Source organism: Spermophilus citellus (genome assembly GCF_964194105.1).
Source record: "Spermophilus citellus genome assembly, chromosome: 1".
Classification (NCBI taxonomy): domain Eukaryota; kingdom Metazoa; phylum Chordata; class Mammalia; order Rodentia; family Sciuridae; genus Spermophilus; species Spermophilus citellus.
In genome coordinates, this window is record NC_138182.1 from 18,852,650 (window position 1) to 18,877,464 (window position 24,815).

The window sequence follows — 24,815 nt, forward strand, 5'->3', positions numbered from 1 at the left end:
TCTTGATCAAATTTTGAGTTCCTTTTTAAAAAAACCATAAATAGTATATAATATACAGAAAAATTACCTAAAGTTGCCAAAATTAAACCTATCATAATACTAGTTCTTTAAATTTACATAGCAATTTATAAAATGTCACTTAGAGGAATCTGTTGTTTTCAGTGCCTTAAGAACAATTTTATATCCATGGATTAACAAAATTTTTAGTTTATATGTTTAAAAATGACACTGAAATCAGAGAAATGGGCAGAGATAAACACATTCAGCATGAAAAATTACAAGTCATAAAAATCCTTAATGAACATAAGACAGCAAAATAACCAGGTAGATATAGTTGGACTGAAATTGAATTACCCTTAATGAGATAATCTGTATTTAGTGGTGTTATTTTCACTCCCAGGCTGCCTGAAGCTTTCCCATAGTTTATCAACCCCAGAGATAACTTTGTAGAAAACACTGGAGGGCATTCTTATTTCCAAGGTTTCTAAGCCTAATAGATACTATTTCTATACTCATTTTACCAAGCTTTGATCTGTTTAGTTTGAAGACAGTTATATTTACTTCATAACAGTTTTGGTTTTTAAAACTGAAGCCAATTCAATGGAAATATTGTCCAGCTCCATAATGAATCAAGAATAAGAAATTAGCAGTCATACAGAGGAAATTGTTTGACCTGAGGCTGTATCTACTCTATGAGACCATGTAAGGCTCCTTGCTACAAGATTCTTCTATTCAGGAGACCAGTGTTTGTTTTTGTTTGTTTGTTTGTTTGTTTTTTCTTTTAAACTCTTATTTTTTGCCACTGTCAATATAATTACTGGATTGTTTTTAGCAATATCTCAATTAATTTTTCTAAGCTTCAAATGTTAATAATAAACCTAACAGCACATTAACCAGTTCAATCTAAAAATACTTTGAAAATCCACCAATTAAGATACTAGAAATTATTCTAGTAATGTAAATAACAAAGTTGTTCTGGTCAGCTTCTTTGTCACTGTGACAATAATACTGACAAAATCAACTGAGGAGGAAAAGTTTATTTTGGCTCAAGGTATCAGAAGTCTCAGTCAATAGAGGGCCAACTCCATTGCTCTGGATCCAAGGTGAGGCAGTACACCTCAGGAGAAATTCCTGGCAGAAAGATGCTGTTCACCATATGGTAGAAGGAAGCAGCAAAAAGAGAAGGGGGAAGGACCCTCAGGGAGGATGAATCCTTTCAATGACATGATCCAATGATCCACCTCCTCCCGCCATGTCTACAGTTACAGCCCAGTCCATTCAAAGTAGGATGGACTGATTAGATTACAGCTTTCACAATCTAATCATTTTGCCTCCCAATATTCCTGCAAGATTTTAGTGGACCCTCATATCCAAACCATAACAAGGGATGAAGGTGTTAAAAAGTGACTGGCAATGGAAATGTTAGGATGAATTAATCATCTATCTTTTTCTCAAAACTTTGTGAGTTACTCTGGGGAAATAAATATATTAAGTAAAACAAAAAGAGTATTTGACATGGGGAATGCTGAGTGCTAATTCTGGTAATAAAAAAAAAACCTTCAGAAAGGACTTTGCAGTAGAAATCCTGGCCATGAGACAGTCCTATGAACTCCCATGACACTCTACCACTGTGACCTCTCTGAAATTTATGGAAATTGTGACTCCGCCTGCCTATAACTCCAAGAACACCTGCTCTGTGTGTGAGAAATTTCTGTTCGTTTTTCAGTATCTGCTTCTCCTTTTTCCCCCCTAGATTTCTTAGCTAGTCATAGGGTCATACAAAGTAAAGACTTTATTTTGAGTCTTTTCTGAAACTAGGCAAGATGTGATTTTTTTTTTCTGGCCAAAAAAATAAGAACTAAAGAAATTTGTGCAACTATTGCCGGGTGTGGTGGCACACACCTATAATCACAGCAGCTTGGGACGCTGGGACAGGAGGATTACAAGTTCAAAGGTAGCCTCAGCAAAAGCAAAGTGCTAAGCAGTTTGGTGAGACCCTATCTCTAAATAAAAATACAAAATAGGGCTGGCGATGTGGCTCAGTCATCCAGTGTCCCTGAGTTCAATCCCCAATAACAAAAAAAGAAAAAGAAAAAAAATGTGCAATTATCAATTCAAATTTTGGACTAAAGAGTGAAAGCATACACTTTCCTCCTTCCCCTGGTTAGTATGTGGATATATGGACTACTTCTTGTTACATGAATAAATGTATGAGATGGTAAAAAGAGGAAAAGAACCTGAATTTCTGGAACGACTTAAATAGAGAAGTATGTATCTATCTTGGTTAAGCTGAATCTTTATCTTAATTAAAATATCCTGTGAGAGCTAGTAGCACATGCCTGTAATCCCAGTGACTCAGGAAGCTGAAGCAAATCCAGCCTCATCAACTTTGTAAACCCTAAAAAACTTAGCAAGACCCTATATCAAAAAACAAAAAGGGCTGGGAATATAACCTTGGGTTCAATCCCTATAACAAAAATTAAGTAAAATAAAATATACCATGAAAACCAAAAGCATAATTCATACTGTTTTGTATATTCCCAATGCCTCATTATGAATCATGGTGGATCAATCAATAAATATGTGGTTAATGAAAGAATGTCTAGAAAGATTTAAGTTGTAGATATGGAGGGATATGTGAATAGATGGATGGATCTGTGAGCACAAGAAAGGATGGAAGGATGGATGTGAATAAAGGGACAATGAAGTGAAAACATACAAGGACCATATAAAAGTACTATTCATATTATCACGGTTATCTGGGGAAGTTTTTAACCACTTAGGAAATAAGATGTCCCTGCCGTTTAGTCTCGTTTAGTATTTCCCAACATTTTATTAAATAGTGTTTCCCAAGTTGGAAATGAATACAAGTAAATGACTAAATAACATTAGTAGGCTACTGTTGTCTCTACGAAAGCTCAGATGATTTGAACATGCCTCTCCAGATATAAGTAAGAACACAGAGACCACTGACATGGAAGAAGTGATCAGAGTGGATGCAGCTGCAGACCATGCAAAGAAGTCCTGACAGGTAATGAGTCAGGGAGTCAGCAGCACAAAGGCCCATCAGTGTGCAGGTGTGCATCTCATCAGGCAGGAAAAAGGTACATCAGAGGAGCCGGCAGAAAACAGTAAGCAGGTGACCTGGCCAGAGTGTCAGGATTGTCAGGGAATAAAAATAAGGATTGAAGTCAGATGAACTTCAGGGATTCTTGTGACAGGATCACAGTTCTTGAGGAATTAGGAGAACTGGTAAGGAACCAAACTCTGGATTTAGGCATATTGCAATTATATAGGTACCTGAGAACTGAAACTGGAACATTAACTAGGAGCTTAGTCCTAGAAAATGATGACAAATCTTGATTAGATTTCAGGACCAAAGTCAGCCAGTAGTAGACTGAGTTTCTGCTGAACATAATGGCTGAAGGTTCTTAAAATTGTTCCAACTGGGGACAAAACTAGATCCATAATATGAAGTCAGCCTGGGTTTGATGGGAAATAAGTGAATCCAATGTAGGGACTTAAAGTCTGAGAGAAAAGCAGGGTTCACAATTCTATATTTATCATTTTAAATCATGACCTTGGACAAAGAACACTGTTGTCATTTTTGCCTAATAGCCTTGACTGCTCAGAAAATGGTTATAAGAAATTCATACAACAAAGATGTTTCATAATTGCTTAGCAAAGAATTTTTATATTCTTTTACTGGTTTGCATTTGTTGAATCTCCTAATCTACATATCTCTAAAATCTTTAGGCTATTATTTAAAAACCCAATGTCATATGCCCTCATTAAGGAAGCAATTTAGTTAACTAATGTCATTATATTACTGAACATTCTAACTAATCTGACAAATTTTTCATAACCACCCAGTGAGATCCAGACTCCCTTGTAATTTCTATCAGACAAGCTGATAAAAAAGAAACAAAGAAACCTTATCATCATTGTCAGTTTTAAAACCTCATTTGCTCTAGGATAGAATTAAGACCCCATCCTGTTTATAAAATCTACCCTTCAACTTGAGGCAAAATCTTAGATTACTCAACATTTAAGCAAATCTTTACAGTTCCAAATGTAAAACTCTCCACTAGAAGACGACATGTAACCTAACAACCCCTCTCCACTTTTTGGACTAATGGACAGAAATAGAAAGAATTAAAGTGTCATTATTATTTTAATTTGGAAATTTAGCATTATTTGTATTTATACCCACATTAAAACACTACTTTATAATAGCAGGTTTTGTTTTTCATTCACATAAATTAATACATTCCTTGAAAAATTAAATGAAGTCAACAAAAGAGTAAAGCTAAACTTATAGCAAGGTGATTTAAAAGATGAAAGCCACCAGGAGCCGGTAATTTATGACTCAGAGCCATACTCACTGATGAGCTCCTGACGGGGTGTTGACATGGCCATAATAGCCCTGTCTCATTTAAAGAAGATGATGTCTTCTTCTTGATGGCTTACATTTGTGTTCACCACTTGGCTCAAAATGAGTTATAAGGATAAAATGAACCTGACATTTAAGGAATATGGCTAAAGTTTGTGATGTCTGGAAGAAAAATATATAGTAATAAAGCATGGTATGTTAAGTGTCAAATGAACTATGGGGCACGGTGGCTCATGCCTGTAATTCTAGCAGCTCAGGAGGCTGAGGCAGGAAGATCACAAGTGCAAAGCCAGCCACTGCAATTTAGTGAGACCCTGTCTCAAAATAAAAGATAAAAAATGGGCTGGGGATGTTGCTCAATGATTAAGCACCCATGGGTTCAATCCATGGTACCAAAAAAAAAGTCAAATAAATAACTAAACAGGAGCAAATCTTTTTCCTTACTCTTTTCCAGAATGAAAGACATTTGCTGACATTTATATTTGTAGTATATAAAAATAAAATTTAAACTCAGGCCAGCCATGGTGGTACATGCCTGTGAGGTGAGGCATGAGGATCACAAGTTTGAGGTCAGCCTTAAAAATTTAGCAAGAATCTCTTCAACTTAGTAAGTCTGTGCTTTAAAAGTAAATAAATAAAAGGGATTGGGTATGTAGCTCAGTGGTAAAACACTTCTTGGTTCAATCACCAATACACCCCCTCAAAAACAATTGGACTCAGAGATGTGTAAACATTTTATAATCACATTATAATCTATCTTCCTACTGATCTGACACAATTAAGAAGTATCCACGGTCATTAAGTGCTGACCAAAAAATAAAAATCTGTAATGTTTATGCTAACTAGTGCCCTTATAGAACAATTGTATAGTTGATAGTAAAGACTCAGCTGACACCACCCATGGTACATTGAGAGTAATCAACAAATAGTTGCTGAGTAATTGAGTGGATAAATGAATGTACAAAAAGGGGTGCAAAAGGATAGGTCTTTGAATGGCCTTCAGCACTCCATCTCTTCTCTTCTAAGTCAGGATATACTGAGAATAAACATCCTAGGACAAAAAGGAACAGTGTGGAACAGTCTGGATTTCACTCACATCCCTCCTAGAACAGGATGCCCTGCAATGCTTCAGCCATGAGGTAACAGATGCCCTGGGGTTTCACACCCAGAATGGAATGCTTTTGGGGTCCCTCAACTATGGTGCAAAGAAGAACATGCATAGACAAGACTTCATCCACCATGCACAGCTTTCCAGTATTTGAAGGGCAGGCTCTCCATGTATCCTTAGGCTTCCGTTTCTGTTTATTCTCACTGTCTATCAGTGAGTAATGAATTTGCTTTGTCTGATGTCTTATGCAAATGATACCTAATTTGACTCAAACTCTGGTAGTGAGGTTTATGCAAAATCTTCTAAACGTTCTAAAAGTCTTAACAGAAACTGGTAGGGTGTTTGGAGTCATCCTACAGGATTGATTCATTGCATGGTATTCTACTGAACAAGGTGGCTCTGAAGAAATTTTTAAAACAAACCTCTTCCCATAATATTATAAAAAGATTCTACATGCTGAAATAAAAATAAGATATAGCTTCTATCCAATAAATTATTTTTACAGATGCATTATTTTGAAGAAGGAAGATTGTTTTATATGAAAATGCAAAGCTAGAAAGTTTGGGTAACATATCAGTTTCTTTCAGACAATGGCCTTAAAAAATACAAATTCTGCTTGAAGAATATGTGGAACTCTAGAATTCAATGTGAAGATTTAAAAAAAGGTGAGCACAGAAGACATGGAAGAATATAGGCATATTTATTTTAGCTCAACTGTCAGTATAATATCAAACCAGGATTGAGATATTTTATCTATTTACTTATTTATAGTATTCCAAAAAATTCCTTATCTTTCCCATAAATAAAACCACCACCAACAATAATATTGTGTGGGCATATGACTATATGATGGTTTTGCCTGATAAACATCACTTCAGTTAGGAAATTCCACTTCCACAATTCTACCTCCATATCTCAAGAATTGGTATTTGACCCATGCCTAACCAATCTATGGAAGACTATTCCTTTGACAACATAAATTGTTCCTGTGAGCAAAATCTTCACAGTGGATTAAGATATGGATATAACTTAATAAAGCAGCAATTAAATATAATATTTGTTTTTCTACCAAGAATATGAGAATTTGGCTTTATCCTCTCTGAAATTTGGAAAGACATTCAATTGTTAGGGAGAAAAGGGGAAGGAAAGGAGAGGAAGAAAATAGTGGAAGAAGACAGAAAGGGAGAGAATGAACAGATATATCTTGCTGTACTGCCTATGTCTCAACTCTTTTCCTTGGCCTTTGACTCCAATGAGCAAAACCAAATTGATTCCTTCTCAGCCCTATGACCCAGTATGGTCCCTTTATGCTTAAGGGAATTTAGGCTGAGTTTATTTCACTTGCAACTGAAAGAAAACAACAAGTGCAGCTACTGGGTAAATTTATTCATCTCTAGGGTAACCATCTTCTCATTTTTTTGCTCTTCCAGACCTCCAAACTTGTAGATTTTCTACATAAATGTCCTCTTTTTAAATATTTAGTGTAGTTTCTGTTTACCTCTCTGGATTCCAAATGATATAATATCTGCCTGGGGCTTTGGAAATAAGTCTTGAAGACATATATATTAGACTCATCATATAGATGGTAAATGAAACTATAAGATGGGTGAACTTCATGGAAGATAAGGTTCAGAAGGAAATATGCCAAATTAAGGTGATCTGGTTTATGGAGTGCAGATTTATTTTAATCTTGAATATAAGTTAACTTTGCCTAAAGTATATCCCACAGAGTAGGTAGAAATGTTTGATAAAAAAAAATAAATCTAATGAACTTAGTCAGAAATCATTATCTGAAAGTGGCATTGTCCATTAAAGAAGAAAGCACTAGGACTTAGTAAGACTGAAACTGAGTTCTTTTATCTGGTTACAATGATGACCTCATGCCACCTACTATATCTCCTTGAGCCTTACTGTTTATCTGCAAAATATTATAAGAATACTTTCATAAGTTGTTTTGACATAATGCAGGTGACATGATTATGAAAAGAGTCAACATCATAATAATGATCACTACAAAGCAGCTATGACTATTGTCAATGATATTAAAAACATGAAAAGACTAGCAAAAGACTGGTCTAATACAATGCTCTATCTATATATTATGCATAAAATATATAGATATAACACATATATATATCTAATATGCTTTAGTTTATAATTTAATAAACTTTATAATATGATAAATACAATAACATAGAACATAAAACAAAAAGTCCTTGGGATAAACCAAGTTTGTTGCCAAATCAAGTTTTTGATTTCTGCCTCTCGTAGTATCCCTGCATATTTTATAGTTCTCTCTGGTTTGTTCTTTGTATCCATTTACTCCAAGGTACTATACAAAGAAGCTAATTGTTTGTGTTAAAATTCTCCTGCCAATCCTGGCTCTGAAGCTTTAGCCACTGGAACCTCATACAGCATTTGGATCTCGTCAGATACAGAATTACATGGCCTGTTAATTTCAGAGACCTGGCTCTGTGAACTGGCATCTTAGTGGTAGAAAGAGATTCTAACAAAATATTTAACCTCATTTAATATGCCTGAAAGACTGATCTTCCTTCCTTGACAAACACACTATCACCAGCTCCCTCATGATTTGCTGGTCACATCTAAATTTTATACCTGGATGACACACACCTGCAAAGTTGTCACATTGAATTTGACTTTTTATTAATAGTCTGATTAAATCGCCCCAGATAAAATCTTTTCTTGGACACAAATCCTAAATAAACAAATTTAAATTTAACTGCCAGCTTCCACATCTATACTCAAAGAGTAAAGCAAACACAAGATTGATGCTCAATCATTAACACCACATGCCACTGAAACCAGCTCAGACCATCTCAATTTGGAATTTTCTAAATCTTACTGAGAAAAACTAAATATGATACAAATTAGCAAATACTTGTTTTCTTTCACTTCTTATCTGTTCTATTATAACCTTTTTTCTTGGTTTAGCACTCTAAGCCCCTTGAGCAGCCCTAGATAACTGCAGGCATTTAAGATGGCACAAGCTGCTTTGTACATATTTGTACTCTTTTTGAAATCAGGACTAGTCTCTCTATAACATATCTCACTGATGCAGCTGCAGTCACAAGGCACTCTCAGGAAAAAGTAAGTGTGTGGTTCTGCCACAACTTGTACATGTAAGCAACTAAGCATTGCAGTATAGCCTAAAATCAAATCAAATTTTGTAAAGATTAAAAATACCATACAAGCATTTTTCCCCTAGGAAAATGAGGACAAATTCTCTTCTTTCCTGTTCTCTACTGGCAGGAACCAGCTCACTATTGTATTTCAGCCCTAGCACTTGTAGAACATAATGGATGTTACACAAACGATTACTGAATAATCAATGAACTCCCTGAAGTTATTACACCTAACCACCTTATTCCCATATACCTCAAACATGTCACTTGAGAACAGTGTTTGGACTTATCACTTCCTTAGGAGAAAAATCATTTAAGCAGTCATATAAAGTAAATTTGCTTAATAATATTAAAATATGAAAATTTCCCATAGGAAAATCATTAAAATAAATACATTATTTGAGAATAACAATTATAGAACTAAAAAATATTCTTCAGAAGTATCTCAAAATTGTCATTACTGAGAAACTCAGAAAAAAATTCTAAAGCAATATTAAATATTATTTCCATCTCTACTCTTTTCCCTATTTCCTCTATCTGAAAATGAATAAAAGGCCCATTCCTTTTCATGTTTAGGATACAGATATTAGGAAATGTGAACTGCAGATTTTCTCCATGTGCTTTTCTTTGGGGGAAAACTTTCTAAAAATCTGGCCATGAATACTAAACAACACTTGAATTAGGTAAGGATTACATCTTGTAGTAAGCCAGGAAATGGAACCCTTGTTTATGTGCTTAGACTACCTTCTTCTAAAACCCTTTGCTTAGATTCATATACAGAACCAAAAAAAAAGTGTTTATTATTTCATGTATTCGTCAATCCAAAGGATTGTTTTATGACCTGGTATTATAATCTGAACCCTCTGAATGAGTTTTGCTGGCTGCAGGGGACGGGGGAACAGTTCTCTTTTATTTTGCCATCCATTTTCCCCTCTGGCTGGTAAAGCACATAAGACAAGTGGGAGCTCTTACCCCAGCCTGGGAAAATTGTATGTGGCAAGGGTAAATCACCCAACTTGTTTGAGGAAAAAATAATTCCTTCAAATTCCAAAATCTGATAAGTACTTTAGGATTTATTAACTATGGTTTCAGCCAGCATCCCACCCAGACACAGAAGGATATGACTCTCAGAGCCAAAATGTGCCCAGATCTTGAGGAGATCCTGTGATTTTCAGGACTGTATACATTATTACTGACATCGTCACCTAGAACCCTTTATTTACTGCTTGCTTGTTATTTCAAGTATTTTCTTCAAAGGTTTAACTCCCTAAAATAAGGGAGTTTGAAGGAATTTGTTACAGTCAAACCATTTAACCCAGATATAATTAAAGAATATATTAACAAAGCCCAGGAAGTTTAGTAGTTAACATTACATGATACATGTTTATAACTAAACATAGCACAATCAGGGGAGCCTAGGAAGAGATTTTAGATGGTCAGAACAGAGAAAAATAAAAAATAATTATAATAAATACTTCTAAATGGAAGTGTTATAAAGAACTTTCCTAAAATTCAGATCATTATTTCAACCCATATTTAGCATAATATATGTTCAGGAAAATATTGAGTTTGTTAAAATAAATATGTGCTATATAAACCATAAAACAATTATGGTGACCAGATTTGAGGGTGGCCCCCATGAATCGTGCTTCCTAGTAGCCACACGCTCATATAATCCCCTTTCCTAGAGTGTACACAGAATCTCTGACTTGCTTCTAATAAAGATATGGCAAAAGTAAAGAATCACTCTAAAGACTCTTACTAGGATATTCATTCTAAAGACTCAGCAGGCTTCAGAGGTTTGTGGCCACGCTGAGAAAGCACAGGTGGCAAAGAAGGATGGACAACCTGCAAGAACAGCAGGATCTGAAGGTAATCTCCACTAACAGCAATAAGAAGTTTGGGACCTTTGTCCTATAATCACAGAAACTACATGTTGTTAACAACCTGAGTGAGGTTGAAAGTGGCTTCTCCCCTCTCTGAGTCTCCAGCCAACACCTAGATTGCAGCTTTGAGAAACCCTGGACAAGAGACCCATTCAGGCCATGCCTGGACTTCAGACATACAAATTCTTGAGATGACAAAAGTGTTAATTTCAACTGTTAATTCTGTGGTGATTTCTTATGCAGAAATATGCAATAATACACAAATATTAAAGTGTCCATTGTTGGGGCATCATTCAGTGTTAATATATAAATACAAAAGAAAGCTTTATAAATGTATCCACATTAATCCATCTTCCATAATAGCTAGATGGTTGCTTTTCTTCCTTAAGAAGAAGCACATAAAATAGAACAATCTTTTAGCTGATCTCAAATTTCACTGTAAAAATAGTTTCAGATTTTCACATCAAAAGCAAAAACACACATCTAGCTAGCCCATGTTTGTGAATTAGATCATATTAACTTTTATGTACAAATTTCAGTAAACTTAAAAAAAATAGTACCTGCATCATTCTGGTTGTAGTGACATTCAAAGATATCTCTTCAAGGGCTGTGGTTGTAGCTCAGTGGTAGAATGCCTGCCTAGCATGTGTGAGGTACTGGGTTCAATGCTTAGCATCACATAAAAATAAAAAATAAAATAAAGGTATAAAAAATACAATAACCTTTTTTTTTTAAAAAAAAAAAAAAGGTGTGTATTCAGCCATATTATCACTGCATATCCCAGTGGGAATTTCATACTATTTGGAATGGGACAAGGACCACTTTTGCCACCACTTCTGAACTGTATTTTGATATTCCATGAGTATTAAAAACTGTGAAACAACAATGGGCACGTTAGAACCACTAGCCAATGCCCTACCCTCACTCAGAGAGCTGGCCAGGCTGCCACTGCTTATGACTGAAGCAACTCATTGCTCTTACAGAAGCCCTGCTGCAAACTGCTTGAATCAGGACATTACATTTATGGAGAGAAGTCTTGAGAATTTCACATGTAGCCTATCTTCCCTGCCAGGTGGTCTGGATGAGAGCTGGGTTCAAACAACAATGATCTAACTCTGTCCTGAACTAAGATGGCCCTCTAGAAACCAAAATAGACAGCCAAGTCAAGCTCCTCTGCTTGATGTTATTACCCTTGTAATAAATTCTCAGAAACCTTCTTTTTCATTACCAGCCCACTACTGCAGTCATGCCCAAATGTTTCTGAATTTGTATCATAGTGGTTACTTTTCAAAGAGAGAATCCTTACCCCCTTGTAACTTGGTGGAGTCAAACAAATGTGAGTTGAAGGATGACCCTATGATGCACATTCTAATCCTATATGTTAATATACTTTTGACTATTTTAATTCAAATAATAGAGGAAGAAAAAGATTATTTCTTTTAATAATTATAAAAGGGAGGTTCTTAAAGTATGCTTTATAAATGATGACCTTAAATCAATCAAGAAATACCCAATCTCATACAAAATCATCCATTACACACAACCCTATATGAAAGAATCTGAGCAATGTGTTTAAGAACTAGAAAACAATATCATGAATCACATCAGACTGACAGTCTTTTTGTGGTCTGAATACTGATCATGATAGAAACTAGAAACGCTACAAACACTAAAAAGCTATGACTTTTTGGATCATGGCCTCTTAAATTGATAATATCTTTGCTGCATGATTTTTGTGCAGTGGTTAAAGACAAACAAAGAAGCTATTATAATATAAATAAATATCTTGATGTGCAAATGAATTCTCACTAAAATATTTATTTGAAGTTAATTAAATTCCATTATTACATCCATCATTACAAATTATCTCCTGCACTCTAATCACTGGGTTAATTGTTTATTATCTTGCCAAGATAGAAAAATGCAAGTCAAGACACTCTAAAGATTGCTACTTTTGATTTCAATAAGGGTAATGATTTACTTTTATCTAAAACAACTACTTAGTAAATGAACTAAGTACACCACATTCATACAAATGGACTCCAATTTATCTGAAATAAGTGCTTACAGAAGCTAGAAGAGTTTGGATGTATAAATATTTCCAGAACGAATATAGAAAATACCGAATTATGCAGAAGTATTGTGATTACATGTGTGTCATTCTCCTACAGATAAACCCTGAAGAAAAAGGTAAAGGAGGCACTGGAGGCAACATTCCAACACATTTTTGTACCTGGTCAGTGAAGAGAAGACAATGTATTTGCTGTTCACCTACCTCATTAATGACCTTTACCTTCCATTCCTCTCCATTAGTTAATCTGCAAATTTATGTCTAGTAATATAAGATATTTTAAACATCCACTTGCAAAAAACAGGCCAAGATTGGGCATTAGTAATATTCTCTTCATTAGTCATTAGTAATATTTTCTTCATACAATCAGTAGATCAAAGAGTCATATATTTTTGGTACCCAACTGTACCAGATATTGTTAACTCAATATTTCTAAGAAAGTTGTTGTATGATTGTTTACTTTAAAAATAATCTGTCAAACCATCCACTAAATCCTCATTTGTTCTCAAAGAATTTAAAAAATAAATCTGGAAGATAGCCTAACAACAACAACAAAAAAAAAAAAAACAATTAAGAATAGAGGCTTAGGCAACCCCAAAAAACCAAATGCCGAATATTTTCTTTAATATAAGGAGGCTGAGGAATTTAGGTCACCAGCACTTCGCGAAAATGGCGATGTTGTGTGTGTCCAGCATTGCTAGAAGAGGCTTGACGTGGATAGTCTTAGGGACGACACGCAGAGAATTTTGGTCTCAACCCAGAAAAGAAAAAGAACCAGTGGAGACTGAGACCATAGAAGAGGTAAAAAAAAAAAGAGCCTATTCTGGTGTGTCCTCCCTTACGAAGCCGAACATACATACCTCCTGAAGATCTTCAGAGTTGTTTGGAATCTCATATGAAAGAAGTTTTTGGTTCATCCCTTCCTAGTAATTGGCAGGATATCTCCCTGGAAGATTGTCATATGAAGTTTAATCTCTTGGCACATTTGGCTGATGACTTGGGCCATGCAGTGCCTAACTCCAGGCTTTACCAGATATGCAGGGTCAGAGATGTTCTTGATTTCTATAATGTCCCTGTTCAAGATAGATCTAAATTTGATGAACTTAATGCCAATGATTTGCCTCCCAATTTGAAAATCACTTGGAGTTACTGAGCAGTTCAGAAGATAAACACATGGAAGTCATTTTTGTTGCCCTGAGGAAGGGGGCTGTTTTAGACTTTTGATACTTTACCTATCAGAACACTGCTCCAAATCTATTTTTTCCATAGAGGAATGCAATATCTCTTTTTTCCCCTTATATCATGAATTGACAAAGAAATAGCAGGATTTTCTATTTTCACATTTTCTGAAACCATTCTCTCTCTTTTTTTTTAAATGGAATCAGGTCATTAAGAATTTATGGACGGTTTCTTCAGAGGACACCTAATGAGTTTAAGATAGGAGGTCATTACAAGTTCAGATGTGGTCTTTACCCTTCTCAGGCATAAAAGCAATAGTTGCAAGAAGATGTTCTAATCCTATTAGGACTCTTAAATCTATGCTGTAATGATCATATGTAGAATACAGTAAGGAAACTTTTATTACATATAGAAAGTTGTTACTTTCACTCTTTCACTGCATGAGTAGAAACAAAATATACAGTGCATTCTGGATTAATCTTTTTTGAAATTAAAGTAGATTTCATAAAAAAATAAGGAGGCTGATTCATAGTGGGATAGGGAGCAGGAGCATGGGAGGAATAGATGAATTCTAGACAGGGCAGAGGGGTTGGAAGGGAAGGGAGGGGACATAGGGTTATTAATGATGGTGGAATGTGATGATCATTATTATCCAAAGTACAGGTATGAAGACACAAATTGGTGTGAATATACTGTGTATACAACTAGATATATGAAAAATTGTGCTTTATATGTGTAATAAGAATTATAATACATTCCACTATCATATATAAATAAAAAATAAATTTAAAAAAAAGAATAGAGGCTTAGGGCTGGGGTTGTGGCTTATTGGTAGAGCACTTGCCTTAATAAGTGTAGAACACTGGTTTCAATCCTTAGCACCACATAAATAAATAAAATAAAGGTATTGTGTCCATCTACAACTAAAAATAAAAAATAAAAAAGAATAGAGGCTTCATGATCATGTTCATTTACATGTATACATGACCTAACCCAGTGTCTTGAACATATTCTAGAGATAAGAAACTATTCTAGGCAAGCTTAACTCAACATGTACTAACAAATGTATACCTTAATTATTATAGGTTAAGATGAAGACAAATACACCAATTTCTTTTATGTATTGACTATGTATTTTCTAATGAGTTCCCTGAAAATAATTTAAAAAGAAAAGACAAAGGAATATACATCTTCCTATGAGATTAAAATCAGACATTAAATCAATGCCATAACACTGAAATAGATAATGGATGCAAAAATGTGAAAGTCTGTAGTTATGCCCCAGTGTAACAGCTACTAGAGAATAATTATTCATTATTTATAAATAATTGGGTTCTTCATTTTTTTTTTTTTTTTGGTACCAGGAATTGAATCCAGGAGTGTTTAACCACTGAGCAACATCCCCAGCACTTTTTATTTTTTTTATTTTGAGACAGGGCCCTGCTAAGTTGCTTAGGGCCTCACTAAGTTGCTTGCTGAGGCTAGCCTCAAACTTGAGATCCTCCTGCCTCAGCCTCCTAAACCGCTGGGATTACAAGTGAGTGCCACCATGCTTGGCAATAATTGGGGTTCCTGTTTGTTAATATTATTATAATGTTTCTTCCCAGTTTTATTGAAGTATAATTTACAAAAATTGTACATATTTATAATGCATAGGATGTTTTGATACACATTGTGAAATGATTGTCACAATCAAGCTAATTAACATTTTCATATATTTAGCTAGATCAAGTAGTTACTTTTATAATAGAAAAGAAAAATTTAAAAGGAAAACACATTCACTGAGGTCTTACTATGTATACTGTGTATGCTTATTTTTCCATGTAAATTTTTGCCACATTTCCACTAATTAGAAAACTCCCAAGACTTTTTAAAAATTTTTTTAGAAATTAATGGGCCTTTATTTTGTTCATTTATTTATATGCAGTGCTGAGAATCAAACCCAGTGCCTCACATATGTTAGGCAAACACTCTACCACAGAGCCACAAACACAGCTCCCCAAGACAGTTTTGGTTTCAACAAATCACATCAACAGATTTAAATGCAGGAGAGTCTTAATATATTTAAATATATATTTAAATAGCTTGTTCAATTTATAAAATGTTTTCATGAAAAAACACATATCATTGCTCTATATTCTACCCTAAAATGGAGGGTTATATAATTAAAAATTAATGAGGTGAATTTTCTTTTGTTCTTTCTGTATATTAATTTTACTACTTTATAAAAGTGAATTGTTCCTATAATAACTGCATTCAATATTTTTATTTATTTTTATTTCCACTTAATTATACTATTGAAATTTTAAAGTACACACTTTTTTGTTTAATAATTTCAATGAAAAACCAGACTCAATGTGAATCAATTATGACTCAATTCATGATGATGTTTGCTTAAGGCTGCTCTGTGTCCAAATGCTCAAAGATAACAATTATGATAATCAATTACTAAGTCTGGTGTGTAATAAGAGGAAAATGAACAGAAACTTTATAAAGTTAGGAAGAGACTCAAGTATCCTGAACATGCAAATGTTAAGAGTATTTAGATTTTTAGTAACTATAAAGAGAAAACTGATAGCAGAATGAGAAAAACAAGTAAAATTATATAATACCATTTCTGCAAGGAGAATTATAAGAATAAGAATTATAAGAATATGGACCAATATTTCCTAGGAGAGTTTTAAATTGCTAGGCATTTTAAAAAGATGAGTAAAATATGATAATAAGAGTGACTCTTAGCACTTATTTTTAACACAATTAGAAAACTTCAACTATTACATTACATTTGTGAAAATACATGTAATGTGAAATTATTCCCTTGTCTTAAAACAATGAACTACAAAGAACATCAAGGTAAAAATGGACCAAGGTATACAAGGCTTTTGGAAATTCTGGAGTGTGCAGCTCAGCAAAGACTTGAAACATAAAGTCAGTCACAGAGTGACCATAACCAGAATCTTTTTTTTTTTCACTTTTAAATACTCTAATCAGATTTTCATTCTTTGTATTCCATTTGAAAGATCTTGATAAAACAGCTCTATCAGAAACATATTTTTAAGAATCTATATCATTTAAGTTTTTTTTTAGTTTTTCAGGATGTCTCTTTTCATACAATATAAAATTGCATTGTCACTAATACTTCACAAGTTAGTCTTACCTTCTTCCAATTGTTATCAAAATTGTGGAAAACACTACTATAGCAACAGCCTCATCAAAGACTGTTATCATCCCTCTTAAATCAGGCTCTTAATTTTTTAGTCTTTTAACAAAATGTCTGCCAAGATAAGCACAAAGTCTATACAAAATAATTAAAAAATGTAAAATCATAGAATTTCAAATAATACAGAATCATAGGTTACTAAAATAACTCGATACATTCCCCCTGGTCTTCACTTTCTATCATCTTTTAAAACCTATTCTGGGTTAAATATCAGATTAAACACAAATTGAACACTTTCCTTTTCTCTTCCAAAAGTACGAAATTAATAGAAAACATTCCATGTTTGAAAAAAAAATCCAAGTAAGCAAATTTCTATGAATGAGAAAGAAATATGGAATCCAGAGGAGAAAACAGGAACTAAAATCCATAACCCACAGACAAGAAGGGACTGTAGGTATCAAGAATAAGGTTGTCACAAACATGTCCCATTGTGGACCTCAGGGCAGAAACAAGTATCCCATGTGAAACCAGGAGTTAAATATAGTTTCTATCATGAATAAGGATAAGAATAGTGTCTCTACTCATCTACCTAACTAAAATAAGTGGTTCCCTGTGGCGAGGATGCAGGTACAGATTCACTTAGTGAATCTGGTTTGAAATAGGCTTATATTTCATGGAGTATGGCGGAAGAGACAAGATCTCACAACTATACAATGAGCAAAATTCATGAGTTGAGGCCTTGACATAAATTGAGGTTGCACACCCAATGATGCAAATGAATTGGCAGACTCAAATTAGCTCACTGGGAGGTTATATGCTATGGTTTGGATATATGTCTCCTAAAGGTTTATGTGTAAAGCCCAGATCATCAGCATAGTGCTATTGGAAGGTTGTGAAATTTTTTAGGAGATGGGGCCTAATGGTTAGTCTTTGATCACTGGGGCATCCCCTTGAAGAGAATTGTGAGACCCTACCCTGAATTATTTTTCTTTCAGTTCCTGACCATGAAGTACGTGATTTTGCTACACCACATGATCTCACCCTGCACTCGCACCATTTGCCCAAAACAATGGGGCCACTGATCATGGACTAAAACTTCTTGAACTATAAACCAGAATAAACCTTGTCTCTTTATAAGCTGATTATCTCAAGTAATAGTGGTGAAAACTAACACAGTACATAAAAGAAAATCTTTCTCAGAAGATAATCCTGGGAGAAGATTTGCAAATTATGAGCCAGTTTGATGCTGAGAAGATAGTGTTAATAAGTGCATAAATAAGAATTAATTTTGTTACGTTAGTTATACTAAAGAATAATTTAAAAAGAAGTTTGACGTTTGCTTCTGACCAAAATTAAATAACAGGCACTAAATTTCACATCATGCCACAAGTAAACAATCATAAAAAATAATAAAAATATGTGAATCAATGATTTTCAAGATCCTGGATATTTTCAATAAAAGACGGTAATTCTTGAGATGTAGAAAAAAATAAGGTGAGTCCTGCAAAAGTATTATTTTTCCAGGGCTTTCATTATGAAGGGAAACTCATGCAGACTCAGAAAGATTTGCTTAATTAGGGGATACTGCTGAGAGTCTGCACAAGTCAAAATAGCTAGAGTTTACAAGATGGAGAACCAAAAAGGAGGGAGATGCACAGTTAGAGGAGAACTCTAAAAATTTGTTAGGCCTCATAGTTAGCCAGCTTTTCATTGCTATGGCCAAAATACCTGAAAAGAACTTCGAGAAAGAAAAGTTTATTTTGCCTCCTGGTTTCAGAGATTCAGTCCATGGTGGGCAGACTCCATTGCTCTGGGCCTGAGGTGAGGCTGAATAACATGTAAGAGGGGTGTGGTAAAGGAAAGTTACAGGTCATGACCACCAAGAAGCAGACAGATGGAGAAGCCAGAGGTCCAAGATAAGGAATCCCAAAGGTACACTCCCAGTGACACACTTCCTCTACCTACTCCTCACCTGCCTACAGTTACTACCACAATAGTCCATTCAAACTAGAATGAACAGCAGTTACTGCTCTTACAACCTAATTGTTTTACCTCTGAATATTCCTACATTAATGCAGGAACTTGGGTTGGGGTACCACATTCCAGACTTTAAGTCTTCCTGAACTATTCATCAGAATATTAATCAGACCATGTATATATGGTTAATACCAAGAAAAGGAGAAAGAGTTACCCAAGAATTCGAGGGAATGTTAGGGACTCACAGAAGAGATAGTATCTGTTCCTACCAGCAACACTTGGAAATTTCATAATTAACGGAATACTGGGTAGAGTACACAAAGGGTCTTGTTTCATGTAGAGAATAATTAACCCCAGTAAAAACAAGTCTCTTATTTCCCTTACAAGGGAAAGCCCCCCAAATACCAAACTTAACTGTATCTCATAACAAATCTCAAGAATATTTATATAGGAATGTAAAAATATGCAACACTCAAGAAGGTAAAGTTTACAGTTCTTATATTTAATTTTAAAAATTACCAGGCATGCAAAGAAACAAGAAACCACAACCCATACTTAAAAGAAAGATCAATAAATCAAAACAAATGTAGAACTGAAAAACATGTAATTAGCAGGAAAGACATTAAAACTGATCATAGGTTTACATCTAACCATATATTTAATCACATAACATGTAAATTACCTAAACACACTAATTTAAAGGTAGTGATTAACAGATTAGATAAAAAAATCATAAGACTCAACTACATACTGCCTAAAAGAAACACACTTTAAAGATAACAATAAATTAAAAGAAGAAGTATACTAAAGTATATCAGAATTATATGTTCCTTTACTAATCAAATTCAACTTGAATGGCTATGTGAATGTCAGAAAAAGGTATTTCAGAATAAAGGTTATTATCAAGTTTAAAGAATACAATTTCATAATAATAAAGGGGTCAGTTCAGCAGGATGATACAAAGTCAGTAATGTTTATGCACTCAATAACAATTCAAAATACCTGAAGCAAACAAAAAATGACAGATTGCAAAGAGAAAAAAAGAAAAATCTAAAATTTAAATCAGATTTCAGTACTCTGTTTTCAGTAATTGACAGAAGAATGGACAGGTAATCAGACCAAAATATCACCAGTGGATTTGGTAAGATAAAGGTCATTAAAGCAATTGAAGGAGAATGGTAGAGACAGCAACCAAGCTAAAGTTGTTTGAGAAGATAATGGAAAGACACCACATGGTAACACTGAATCTAGAAGGGCTGCTACAAAGAGATGCTATACAGGGGAGCTAAGAAATTAGTTGAACAAAGGTCAATGTGAGGCCAAAAATTTTCTTTGCTTTTTTGAGATATAAAACAAACTAGAACAAATGTATACAAGTAAAGGGAAGTTTAGGTTCAAGTGGAAAAAAATTAAGTACCAGGCAGAAGAAAATTACAAGAGACAACTTTATAAGAACAAGAGGAAAGAAGCCAGTAAAAGGAGGATTATGTAACTCACATATTTGAAACTTAAATACACATGTCTAAATAATTCATAAGCTAAAGAATAAATCATAATAAAAATTATAAAGAACATTAAATTAAGCAAAAATCTTAGAGGTACTAGAGATAAAGATTTGGGTAAGGGAGCTAAAATGGTATCAAAAGGATATTTGTAATCTTAAATTACATATTTAAAAATTTTAAAGGCTAGCTACTAATTAAGAAGAAATCTACTTGGAAATTAAAAAATAGAAAGGAAGATAGCTGCTCTGTAAGTTTATTATTATATCTGGACTATTTAAGAACATAAGACATAAAGTTTTCTTGACAATCTTATCAACCAGACAGCAGATCAATGCTTAAAAGCCAAACCTGCAAAGCACTAGGAGAGACATGCTGGAAATATGTTGCCATTTGTATTTGCAAAACAAACTAGAACAAATATGTCACTTCTATTTCCTACCAAAGGCAAATAGAAATATATAAGATCAATGAAACAATGAATTCTTGTATAAAAATCACTAAACCATACATTCAATATCTCAAAAATGCATACATAAGCCACTAAATATTTTTGAAGGCCTCTATTTGGGACTATATGCTATTGACATATGTTCAGACACTGAAGTCACAGAAACTAATCATACTCATTTCTATTTCTATAATAAGATGATATAACATTATTTTCTAATCTTTTCCCTTTAGATTAAAAATATAATCTGCATTAACCTCAAGAAAAATTAATTCCTAGTAAAAAGCTATAAAGAAAGATTATAGCAACATGGAATGTATTGAATTGTTGATCGTTTTGAAACACTGGATAGTTAATTTTATAATAAATAATATATGAGACTTTCTCCCAAGTCAGAATTTGTTAAAAAATAAAGTTATTCTTGTCATTTAGGCTATCAAGTAGCATCCTTTTATGTTTTTTAAATTCTTGGTGAGAGCACATTTGTTATTAACCATGGCTAGAAAGAGAATCTCTTTGCTACTTATAAAATTATACATTACTTTACAGAAAAAGATTCATACAACAGGAAAATAAGGGGTTTATAAAATTCAAACACTCATTTATTTTGCTGATTAAAAAACAAAACACACACATATAACCGAGACCAGTGATTTTTTTGAGGACATGAGACAGAAGAATACATCATGGCTTTCTAAGAACACTCATTTCTGCTGGGCCCAGGCAAATAAAGCAACATTTACAAGTCAGTGTGGTCAAGGTTATGAGGAAGGCATGCACTTGATGTTCTAGCAGAGGAGGTTAAAAATGTAAAAATCAGAACAATGTTCAGGGCAGATAAACAAGGTGGGGAAAAAAGAATTCTATTCAAAGGAAAAGTTCTACATAAAGGCCCAAAGATGATAGCATATTAGAAATATCTCATCCTACCACAAAAAAAAATTTTCACTGTGCAAATATAACATTATCACAGATGTATGATGCCCAGCCCAGCTTGAGAATATTAAAAGGTAATTTATGAAATGGGGAAGATCCCTGAGGAAGTGAGGGACATTAAGAATTCATGTTTGATTTGAAAATTTAGACTCCGAGAAGCAACAAGGCGTTTTTTTTCTATTTAGTTGTGATGGAAGAACACACAATGTATTTAACCAGAAAGAACACACATATGTATTTAACCAACACTTCTAAAGTAGTCATTAAGTACCCAGCACTCTTCCTAGAATCTCACAAACATCAATAATGTTTTTAACAACCCTATGAGATAAACTCCAGAACTTGTGATTTTTACTACAAGATGATTGATTTTCATAGAGAAGGTTAAATCATAGAAATTATTTAAGGCATATTTTTAAATAATTTAACACAATAAAGAATTTCATGTTGGTGATTAGTATAGGAAACTGAAAAAAGAAAAATGAATAAAAAGAAAAAGAAGTAAATGTTTTAAAGAGGAGAAAATGAAGCAGCATATAAAATGAAGCATCTACAAAAGGCAGGAGTGGGTGAATGTATGGGAATCCAAAACATATTATTAAATTTTATCCAAATATTGCTCGCATCTTGTCCCTTTCTCTCCCCACCATTTTCTATTACTCAAATTCAAAACCAGAGATCAAAAAATCGTTTTTTTTAAGAGAGAGTGAGAGAGGAAAGAGAGAGAGAGAGAGAGAGAGAGAGAGAGAGAGAGAGAGAGAGAGAGAGAGAATTTTTAATATTTATTTTTTAGTTCTCGGCGGATACAACATCTTTGTTGGTATGTGGTGCTGAGGATCAAACCCTGGCCGAACGCATGCCAGGCAAGCGCGCTACCACTTGAGCCACTTCCCCAGCCCTCAAAAAATCTTAACAAGCGGGGAAGGGCTGGAGTTGTGGCAAAGCAGTAGAGCGCTCGCCTAAATAAATAAATAAATAAATAGTATTGTGCCAGCTACAACTAAAAGTATTTTTTTTTAAAAAATCTTAACAAACAGACAAAGGAATCTATTGTATTTCTAGTCCAACGTACAAGCATAGGCAAACAAGAGATTTAAAAAAAAAAAAAAAAAAACCCTGAGAGAAAAAGGTAGGCCACCATGAGGTAGAATTTTACTTCCTATGGAATTATATTATAAAATATTACTGCAACAAAAATGTCAAAACCTTACATACAGGATCAGTGAAGAAGAATGTAGAAAGAGGTTCCTAAAAGAAAATGCTAACACCCAATGTAACAGATTCCTAATTAGTCACACAAGTGAAAAAAGCAAATAAAAATGATACATGTATTACAATTTTATTTCAGTGCTCTGAATATGGTGGCTAGCATGGGACAAAAATATATAGAAATTTATAGATTTTTGTTTCTAATGATTTCAAATGGCAAAATTCACTTTAGATAATCTGAATCTACATGTAGTCATGTAGCACATGTCCAGAAAGTTGGAAGTATAAAAGTCATGCAAGTCTGAAACTTAAGAACATTTATTCCTAGTGGTATGTAAAGATTACTGATGTAAGATTAGTATCAGCCAGTCCAACAAAGCAAAGTACCTATAGTTGAAACAATACTTCTCCAAGTCCAGTGAAGAGCACATCACTGCTGTTAATTTCCACTGGTCAATTGGCCTTTCAAGTACATTCAGTCTGTGTAAGGTACCATGGAAGATCTCTAGTGGTTTATATGTGAAACCAATATTAAAGCTAACATGAAGCTGTTCTTTATCATTTCTTACTGTGAAGTTCCACATTATGAGTACTGAACCAGAAATCTCATTACTTTAATAGCAGCAGAGCAAGGATAATATACAATGCAGGAGAAGTTTTATAAACAGTGATCTCCCCCAAATATTGCACTTCATACATACAAGTCTCAACCTTTAACTATACAACCCTAGTTGATGAGGGTGTCTTGGGTACATTCTGTGTTCTTTGTTATAAGAAAAGGCATTTCTTACTGTCAGAAGTTTATAAGCTCATAAGAAAAAAAGAACATGCATCAAAGAGCTAAAAAGTAAATAATAAAATGATGACATTTCAAAAAGTAAATGCAATTATAAGATCAGAAAACTCGATATATACAATAAAAGTCTGTAAAGTGTTTCATAAAAGAAGATGAAAAGGTCCTCCCAAATATTGCTGAATGAGTGTCTAAATGTAGAAAGAAAGAAAGAGAAAAGGAAGCAAGGGAGGTTAATCTGAAGGTTAAATGCAAAAGTCAATCTCTTATCCCAACTACTTCGTATTTTGCTTATTTTCTTAAGTTGATTATATAAGGCCACCAGTACCAATGTGTCTTACTTTATACATAAATATAGACTTGAAATTTTTATTTTAAATATATATTTAAACTCATTTCTATTATCCTTATTAAGGTTGTGTGTCTACACAATATTTCTCTTTACAAAACCATACTAATCAAAATTAAAGAACTCTCCCAAGATAACACAGTCATATTAGGCAGGATGATTCTAGAACTTCATCCTTGACTAGAGTATACCCTTTGAGACAATTGATATTCCCACACACAGCCAAGTAGGATATGCCTGGAAATCAGGAATTTAATTCCAAAGATCATATTATGCAAATTCAGAACTTAAGAAATTTACCTATATGTATGCCTAAGTAAATAAATAATTACCTAACTACATATATGTAACTAAAACTGGGCTCTATTGTATGCAAACAAATTGATTCGTCCATTATATTTAAGGTATAATCATAATTGAGCTTTAAATTGCCACAGTACCTGAAGGATCTACTGTTAATTTGGATTATGATTGAGATTTTCATTTTTTAAAGAATATGGTTTCTTGTTTGCTTTTTTCAAAATTTATCTGATTTTCATTTTTTCATGTTAATATGACTTAAAATAATAGTAAAAAGAAGAAAATGATGTCAGAAAAAAGTATATAAAATTAATATAATTCAATTTTAAATTATGGACAATAAATTCCCTTTAAC

General features: G+C 33.7%; 1 protein-coding gene and 1 pseudogene across 2 annotated transcripts in view; one reads left to right on the plus strand and one right to left on the minus strand.

Moving 5' to 3' along the window:
- Positions 1-24,815, minus strand: part of GPC5 (glypican 5) — a gene marked incomplete at both ends in the record, with an annotated part of 647,880 nt that overhangs the window by 466,503 nt on the left and 156,562 nt on the right. The gene's annotated exons all lie outside the window — the stretch shown is intronic.
- On the plus strand, positions 13,274-13,787 carry LOC308655204 (large ribosomal subunit protein mL50-like; annotated as a pseudogene). Its single transcript has one exon. The product of its transcript is annotated as a large ribosomal subunit protein mL50-like (transcript).